This window comes from Mandrillus leucophaeus, unplaced genomic scaffold (assembly GCF_000951045.1).
Source record: "Mandrillus leucophaeus isolate KB7577 unplaced genomic scaffold, Mleu.le_1.0 Scaffold1090, whole genome shotgun sequence".
Taxonomy (NCBI): domain Eukaryota; kingdom Metazoa; phylum Chordata; class Mammalia; order Primates; family Cercopithecidae; genus Mandrillus; species Mandrillus leucophaeus.
Genome location: NW_012099099.1, coordinates 549,715 through 559,188, shown reverse-complemented (window position 1 = coordinate 559,188; position 9,474 = coordinate 549,715). Strand labels below are relative to the sequence as shown.

Genomic DNA, 9,474 nt, shown 5'->3' with positions numbered 1-9,474 from the left:
TGGAGTGCAGTGGCGCCACCTCGGCTCACTGCAACCTCCGCCTCCCGGGTTCAAGCGATTCTCCTGCCTCAGCCTCCTGAGTAGAGCAGCTGTGACTGCTGGCGCGCAACCCCACGCCGGGCTAATTTTTGTATGTTTTTTTTTTAGTAGAGATGGGGTTTCACCATGTGGCTCAGGCTGGTCTCGAACTCAGCCCGCCTTGGCCTCCCAAAGTGCTGGGATTACAGGCGTGAGCCAGCCCACCTGGCCCCAAAATTAATTTAGATAAATTCTTAGAGAGTGAATGCATAGTCTGTTATTGGGAACATTGATAACGATCTGTGATACACAATTACTTATCTGAGGTGATGGGGAACCAAACACTTCCTACAAATGAGAGACAGAACTTCTTGTCTACACATTAAAATAACTTTGGAAACTTAGAAAAATATCAATGTCAAGGTCCCGCAGCAGAGCTTTTTCAACCAAGTGAGGAGACCCAGGCACTTTTTTTTTCCCCCTTAGGGTGCCCCAGGGTTTAGAAACAACTAAGTCAGATATTTTTAGAGTAATTTGCCTTAACTCTTTCATCTTGCGTATAATTTCCATTCTGTCATCCACAACCGGAATTCCACTCTGTTATACCAGTCTCTCCTCATTTTTTCTGCTGGCTCTTTTCAGCGTGTTTCATCGTGGCTGCTGTCTGTCTGTCACAGCCTTCCCACGTGGGAGCTCCCACCCCGACCCAGGAGAAAATACATGTTTATCATTCAGTAAATATTGGGCAAAATCGTAACAGCAATAACAAGCAATAATTACTCGCGCCAGTTCCCCCTAGATTACATCAACAGAAACACTTGGGCTAGAACGCCCTCAGGACTATCTAACAAGTGGATATACCACAGTGGCGTGGAGAGCTGCAGTGTTCTGTGTCGGCCAAGTGAAGTAAAGACACCAAGCCGTAGGTACTAGGCGAAGAACGAAGTGTCTTCGCGGCAAGTCGGCTGCTTTAAATTTTCTGAATCCTTAATGTTATCAGTATTATTTATTTCGCCCGGGAAACAAAATCTCCAAATACCAAGAAGCCGTTTTGCATCGCCAAAAGCTGCATAGGGGCAGGCTGCCAACAGGACTACCCGGGCACGCTGCAGTGGCATCTCTAGGCAGTTTCCTTTAATATGCTTTTCCTTGGGCTAACTCCTCACTGCGGTGCTGCTCCTCAGCCAGCCCCCGCGCACAGCCCTCCCCGCACCAGCTCAGCTGCGGAGCTCGGGTCCGCCGCCCACGCCGCCTTCCAACCGCAGTGCGCGGCCCGGGCCTCAGACGCGCGTGCGCGCGAGTCGGGGAGGGCGGGCCACAGGCGGAGGAGGCGGAACAGGGCCTCGCGATGTGCAGCCCATTGGCTCTCTTCTGCAGTCCCCGCCCCCGGGTGTTCGAGGCGGCGGGGCGGGCCACGTCAGGCAGCCGGCGCTGGGCTGAGCTTGTGGCAGAAGGGAGGTAAGCCATGCGGGGCGGCGGGCTGCCACCGCTGCCCCTTGCTCGGGAACCGCTGGGTCGCGCCGCCTGCGGCCCGGTCGGCTTGCATGGAGGGCGGCTGAGGCCCTGCGGGGCTGGGGCTGAGCTGGGAGACGGGGCAGTGGAGCATGTGGCGGCAAGGCCGCGTCGCGGCGAGGGGCAGCCGGGAGCGGGGCAGGACCTGCTTTTTGCCCTCGTCCAGTCCTGACGGGGCTCTCAGCTTCTGGAGAACTAGGCCTTATGAGGTTACGGAGCTACGAGATACCTGGGCAGGGCTGGCTGTGGTGGCTGCGGTGGGACTCAGTGGGATCCCGACTCGGAAGCCGGTCGGCGCGCTTCTTGCATACCTGCTGCAGCAGGTTGCAGTCGTCCCACTCTCCTTCGACCGGTTCCCTAGTTGGGGACAGAGCAGGAGGTTCTGGCCGCGTCCTGCCTGGCCTGGGTGACTCTCCTTCTCATTCCCGGTGACTCACTCAGATCATGTCCACTTATAATGCAAAGGCTTATGGGTGAGCAGGGCCTGTTTTCAGCCTCCTAGTTCTCTGGCTCCGTCCGCACTTGTGGCAATTACCTGAAGAAAGCGTGTATTAGATATATGTTTTGAAATTTTCGCAGCAGCTAACGTGTGGAGACGTGCAGTTGTGTTGCACTTACCCTTCATGAGTTTTAGTTTCAGCTGTGGCGTCCTGATCTCTCAGTGTGGTTCCTGAATTTGGAGCTTTTGAAATCAATGAAATCCTGCCAATTTCATGCAGTCATTCATTCATACTTTCCAAACTTTTTTGATGGATTCCTTGATGGTCATCCTCATACCAGATACTAAAATCGGCATTTCCTGCGTTTTCTTACAGTTTATATGCTAGTTTTATTGTCTAGATTTGAGTTGCATTTTTTTTTTTTTTTTTGTTATTTTCAGATTCTAGTATCCCTTAAACTATGGTGGCTCTGAGGGTGTAATCCTGATAACTGTATAAGTAATGGCTCTAGGTTTCAGTGGCCTATCTGTAAGAAGGGGAATGGGATTAGTATAATTTTGAGATTTTCAAAGAGAGGAGGGGTAGATGGTATGTTTCCTGAAATGTGTTAGCAGTTAGGAAGTAACTATTTTAAAAACACAGGATGTATTTTATGATTATGTTTTACTGTGTCAACGAACATTGTATCTGTCCACATTCACTTTTTGACTACCAAGCAAGTGCATGTTTACAATTTTGATTCACATCCAATTCCTGCGTAGAAAGCACTGTGACTCATCTAAATTTTGAAATGTAGTAATCACGAGCTTTTTAATGTTACATACAAAGGTATGATACTGAAACAATTGCATAAAAATGCAATTTTCAAAGCATTTTGCCTTGCTTTTATAGATTAGTGGAAGCTAAAACCTCTACCTTGATTAATGCTTACTTAATCAATGTTAGGAAGTTACCATTGCGTGGCTAATATTTATCAATATTGTATCTATTTTAACATTTGTTTCATTAACCCCAAATTTACTGGATTTTAATTGATTGTTGCCTCCAGTTAATGCCTGATAACCAGGTCAATAAATAGTTTGAAATCAAAATTTTCGTGGAGGTGTAACCAGAGTTTTTCATTTGTTGACTGATTGATGGTGCTTACCAGTAAATCGTTTGGCCTTCCCCCCCACCCCCCCACCCCTGTCTAAAATGATTTATGAAACAGTCTGAGGCATAATATTCTTAGGTTCATGATACTTTTGGGATATTGTCCACAAATGATTAGTTGAATTAAATTGTGTATATCACTATCAAGAGTTTGGAAAATTTAAGAAAATATAACTTTTAAAATATTTGCGTTTGCTACATTTTTTGTTTGTTTGTTTGTTTTTGTTTGGAGACAGGGTCTCACTCTGTCACCCAGGCTGGAGTGCAATGCTGCGATCTCGGCTCACTGCAACCTCCGCCTCCCGGGTTCCAGTGATTCTCCTGCCTCAGCCTCCTAAGTAGCTGGGATTACAGGCGAATGCCACCATGCCCAGCTAATTTTTGTATTTTTATTAGAGACGGGGTTTCATCATGTTGGTCAGGCTGGTCTCAAAATCCTGACCTCAAGCGATCCCTTCATGTCAGTGCTACATCTTTCAGTTCTAGAAATGGACCTGATCAAGATTAGAAAGTTAAGGGGGAAAATTCAAGAGCTGAGGACATTAACATTCTAGCGGAAAAAAAAAAAAAAAAAAAAAAAACAAAAAAAAAACACCATGAGAAATAATAACTATATTTGGAGGAAGTCTAAGGAAATAATAGTGTCAGGATTATTAGTCTATAGCAAAACTTGATCTTAATCAGTTTTTCTTGATGTATAACAATGAACTTGGTTTAAGTACAAAAGGAAAATTAGGGTGATAATTTAAATTTTGATCAAGTGGGTAGTATGTATTTCTTTAGGAGATGAGAAATCTATAGATCTAGAGATGTATAATAAAGTATGCTATACTTACATGAGTATAAGTCTGTGATTCACAATTAGTAATAGGTTGATGGAGGTTTTGTTACTATTTCCACATGATAAAACAAGATTTGCTAAGCTAATCGGACAAGGGACAAGGGATATTTGTGAATTTCCTCCATGTAAATGATTTGAAACAACAAAATTTTAAGTGATGTGGAAGAGCCCATCTGTTTTCAAACAATGGATTGACATATAGTTTTTATAACCCTCTAAGTACTTCTGGCCTCATTGTTGTTGTTTTTTTTCCCCTACTCAGGTCATATTGGAAGTAATAAAATTGCATTTATGATTTTAAAAGTTTATATTGGTTTTCATTTAATTAGTCTGAGTTACTTTAGTTTTATATATTTTGAAGATGTTTCAAAACCCTTGACTTTAAATACTGTATAGCTTTCCACTGTTCATGATGGGAAAACATTTCTTTAGGCCAAAGGAAGTTGAGAATTCAACTTGCATAGATGGTCAGTTTATTACCATTATTTATTTAAAGACTTATCTTTTCACTTGCTTGGGGACCGATGAAGCTTTCCACTGAAGCTCCTAAACTGGAGATTTATGCCTTCGAAGGTATCTTCTGTTCTCCTTTTGATCAGATGAGTTCTTGCTAATTTGGTTGATAAGTATGTTGAACAAATGTCATACAGTAATTATGAGTGTTGTAACTGTAGTTTTATTATGAAGTTTTTTTGGTTGCCAGGGTTTATCTTTCCCTTCTCTCTTGACAAGCCTTTCTATTTGGCCTACCTGCTTTCATAATGTAGTCTTAAGTTCTACTTTGCTTTCCAATCATTGCGCATGTTGGTTTATGTAACCAAACCTGATTTTAGTATATGCTATTAGGACATACACATGGAGAGGAATGGAGAATACTTTTTATTAAATGATTAAATGTTTTTAATTGTTGAAACATTTAAGTAAATGTGATTTTTTAAAGATTCTTAGTTATTAAAGGTATTGTATTCTCTATTTTTTATTTATTCCTTTGTTCAGTAAAGACAGCAACTACTTCGATACTAGGTCCTTAAATTTTCTTTAAGGAACTTACAGTATTGCATGGACTCCATAAATAATGCCAAAATACAATGGGATAAACATTATGATTAGTTGTTTACATAGTATAGTGGGGGATAGAAGAAAACTGTGTGTGAGGTTTGAGGAGATTCAGAGAAGGCTTTATGGAGGAATTTTCATCTCAGTTAAAGTTTGAAAGTGAGTAGGAATTAGTTGGTGATATTAGAGAATAAGACATTCCAGGCACAAGAAAGCAGTGAGGACAAACAGATAGGTTAGAGACAGAACATAGACCCCTAATGTGTTAAGAGAGAGAATAGAGAGATGAACTTTAAAAAGTAAACAAGGAGTAAGTAATGAAAGCTCTCTTCCACACCATGTTAGCCATTTTTAGCTTTATTCTGGAGGCTGTGGTGATCCATGAGTAATAGATTTTAAGTGGAAGAAAGTTAAGATCAGTTTCGTGAGGCAATGTGAGGAATGAATTGTAGTGGAGTAAGGCAAACATTTCCATTAAATATGACAGAACTCCGAAAATTCAGTGGTGCTTGAGAGAACAGGATGAATTCCAGCTATATTAAGGTGATTGAGTTAGTGGCCAGATGGATGTAGGGGATGAAGAAGTGATGGAGTCAAGGATACCTCCTAGGTTTATGACTTCCCAAGATAGGAATCACATTAGGAATATCAGATATATGGGGAGAATAAGATCAGTAGCCTTGGACATGGGTTTGGGTCACACAATTGGTGCTGTTCAGTGGGCATTTGGCAGCTTTGGTCTGGAGATAAAGAGAGGATTTTAGGCTGGAGATAGAGATTAGGATGCTATCAACCTATAGGTGGTTAAAACAGTGTGAGAATGGATGATACTTAAGAGAGAGTTTATAGAATAAGAAAGAATAAAACAGAAGGGAAACCCTGGGAAACACTGCTCTGTAAGATGACTCAGTGAAAAAGACAGAAGGAACAGCCCAATGACACTGGACTTCTAGAAGATAAGGAGGGAGAGAATTCAACAAGAAGAGACTGGTCAGATGCCATTGGGAATAGGAGAAAGAGCCAACTACAGTTTTTGGAAGGTTTCCCAGATAGGCCAGGATCATTAATTTGTAATAATCTAGTTCATATGATTCTGTGACTTTTGGCAGCAAAATTCACTAGAACCAGAGATGATAAGTAGTTGGATTGATACAGTATTTGGATTTTGTTATGTGCATATGGTGAGAATGCAAATGAGTTGAAAATATTGTTGAAAGAACGGTCAGAGTGATGGAATGTGAAGTTTAGACTGGATAGGGATGATGATAGAGCCAGGAGGAGCTGAAAGATTGAGATAACATAATTGATTAAAATGATTAAAAGTCTGGATGAAGTAAATATGCAAGTGTTTATAGCTAAAAGGGAGATAATGAAAATGATGGAAATATTCTGGTCAGAGTAGAATATTGGAATTTAAGATTTTTAGGGTATAGATGGCATGTAGGGTTTGGCTGTGGATATAGATGGTAGAAATGGAGGTGTTCAGGAACAATGAGACTGGTGGTGCGTTGGATGAATTGCTCACCCAGATGACTATAGATGACTGTGGTACCCAGGGAGAAAGGGTAGAATGTGATCCTAATTTCTGAGGTTTAGATTGCATATGGATCAGTATATGTGAGAGGTGAAGATACTTAGATGTTACACCCTCAAAGGCACAGAGGGTGGGGGTGGGATGGGGCGAGTGGTCTGGAAACATTCTTCTGGGCCTTGGGCTTGGAGGGATGATTAGCCTTTACTGATGGGGGCCACCAAAGAAGGGGAGTTTAGTTTGTATTAGGCCTAGGAGGTACAGGGAGCATCTAGTGAAGAGGCTGAGGATATAAGAAAGCTTATTGACTATGGTATCAGTATAAAAGCTTGGGAAGGAGTGAGAGAGCGAAGAAAGATTATTTAGAGGAGAAGACAGGTTAGAAAGAGCTTAGATTTGGGTGTAAGGGTGACAGCACTTTTCTGAAGCATATGGATAGCTTTTTGTAGTTTGGACTTTAACTTTTTTTTTTAAAAAGGTATGGAAGAGAATTTATTTAGCTTTGTGAGGCTTTGCTTCATAATATACATACCCTTGGCACAGGAGGGGCCCCATTAAAGTTTCATAAACTGCTTAGTAAGTACATATTTATGTTGATTTTATGAGGCTTTGAGACATTAAGTTTGAGAAAGTTAATGGTTATCAGGATTTGCATACAAGATCATAAAACAGTAAAATAAACCAAAGAACAAGACTTCCTTACAATCTCCGAAACATAATAAATTGCAATTTCTAGTGAAATCTTTATTCCTATGCTATATTCATTTTGGTCTCTTAATTATTTTCCGTTTTATGCTCTTTGACTTTCTTTGGAACCTTTTGTATGATCGCCTCCATCTTAATAGTATAGTCACCTATTTTAGCTTGACTATATTTTTATCATTCAAAGTAGGATATACTTATTAAGCCAGTTATACTCCAGTAAACTTGTGAATGAAAAAACATTAGAGAACGGAGAATTAAGAACAAGTAATAGAGTCATTATTTCACTGATCCTCACCCAATTTCAGGAAAATCATATACCTAAAACAGCAATTCTGACTGATAAATTTTTCCATGTCTAAACAGAAAGAAAAGTGAAATTATAAGAATCCTATGATAGTTTACTACACATTATGTGCTTTTAATAGTTCAGCACTGGTAATGTTTGATAATCAAGATTAAATTAATAGGCTATTTAAAAATGTATACTTTAATAAGTATAAAGTGTATAAATAATTAGGTAAGCTTGTGGAGAAGCTGACCAAGATACATAAATTAGGAAATACAAGTGTCCATCTAAATTTTCTATATTTCATTTTTTCATAGTATTTATTAAAGGTGTTTAGTATACAGTTTCTCATCTGTCATTTTGGAAGTCCTTTATTGTAAAGACAATTCTATTGTCTGATGACAAACAGCAGCCACCATGGTTATTCAGGACCTCCACGTTGGATAAATTCAATTTCTTCTTGAGACACAAGTTTCCTTCTGTATTTCTGAGGTAATGTTTTTATTATTTCTGCAGTGTCTGGTGGATCCTGATACATCAGCAAATCTGGTGATTTACTTCCCTTAGAATGTTGTGAAATTATAGAAGAGTGAGATGGTAGCCCTGCTGATCTCAAAGCTTCGGATACATTGGGTTTACGATTGTCTCTTCTGTCAGGAAACCTTATTAATGGAGTGTGTGGTTTCACTACCTGAACGACCCTACTGGCAGACGCCATCTTGCTGCCCATCATGACCCCGAGAAGGGGCAGTTTCCCGGAATTTAAATTTTGATGAAGCTTTCTGTTGTTAACATTTATCCATCAAGTCATTATAGTTTCTGTTAGAGTAGGACAGTTGGCATAGTACTGTTTCTAAATTTAAAAATAACATATATGTCTCCAGTGAATATTTGTGTTATCTGTCGGAGAAAGGATGGACAGTGTGGCCTATTTGCTTTTATGTACCTTTTCCTGACCTCTGAACTCCCAAAATACTTTTGTAAATACATTTCATCATGTGTGCCAATTCTTATCTATTGGTAGGATTAGAAGGTTATGTTGAGTATTTTTAGGTCAATTCTGGGCCCAGAGTGTAGAAAACGCCTTAATGTGAATTAAAATTACCATGAATGTGGGAGGTGGGCATACCTGCATTTACCTAAGATTGCCATCTGTTATTTTCTCATCTACAGTCTGTTTCTAAGAACAGCTCCTCACTCATGCACTAGGTCTCATTCCTTTTACCTTTCCAAGGATTTGTCTCCAGCATCTCTGTCTCTGAACATAGCATTTTCCCTCATTACTGGATTATTCCCTTCAGTAATGCAAGTATGCTGGTATTTTTCCATGTTAAAATAATAGCTTTTGACCCCATTCCTACTTAAACCACTGCACAATTTATTTGTTACCCCTTATGGTATAACTATACTCATGTCCAGTTACTTTCCTTCTATTCTTTCTTAAACTCACTTTAATCCGGTTTTCTCCCTCACCTCTATCAAAAAATTACTCTTCTAAAAGTAACTTTTCTGAGAAGTCACTTTTCTAAAAGTGACTTTATTTTTCATCTAGTGACAGAGTCTTGCTTTGTTGCCCATGCTGAAGTGCAGTGGTGTGATCATAGCTAACCACATCCTTCAACTCCTGGGCTCAAGTGGTACTTTTGCCTTGCCTCCTGAGTAGCTAGAACTGTGGATATGCGCCACCATACCTGGCTAATTTTTCTACTTTTTGAAGAGGTGGGGTCTTACCATGTTGCTCAGGCTGGTTTTGAACTTCTGACCTCAAGCAGTCCTCCAGCCTCAGCGCAGAGTGCTGGGATTACAGGTGGAGGCACTATGCCTCGCCCTTTCTTTTTCCCAAATCTAAAGGTCTCTTCCAAGTTTCTACCTCTCAGTTGATCTGTCAGCGTTTTTTTGTTTGTTTTTTTGTTTGTTTGTTTGTTTGTTTGTT

General features: G+C 40.4%; 1 protein-coding gene and 1 pseudogene across 2 annotated transcripts in view; one reads left to right on the top strand and one right to left on the bottom strand.

Moving 5' to 3' along the window:
- The first annotated feature begins 1,167 nt into the window (after nucleotides 1-1,167).
- Nucleotides 1,168-9,474, top strand: part of FOCAD (focadhesin) — a 339,855-nt gene continuing 331,548 nt past the window's right edge. Inside the window, exon 1 of the mRNA XM_011988811.1 lies at nucleotides 1,168-1,476. The gene's annotated coding sequence lies outside the window, so the exon portion shown is untranslated. The remainder of the gene's footprint in view (nucleotides 1,477-9,474) is intronic.
- On the bottom strand, nucleotides 7,733-8,292 carry LOC105545759 (annotated as a pseudogene). Its single transcript, XR_001006979.1, has one exon. The product of XR_001006979.1 is annotated as a 28S ribosomal protein S36, mitochondrial pseudogene (transcript).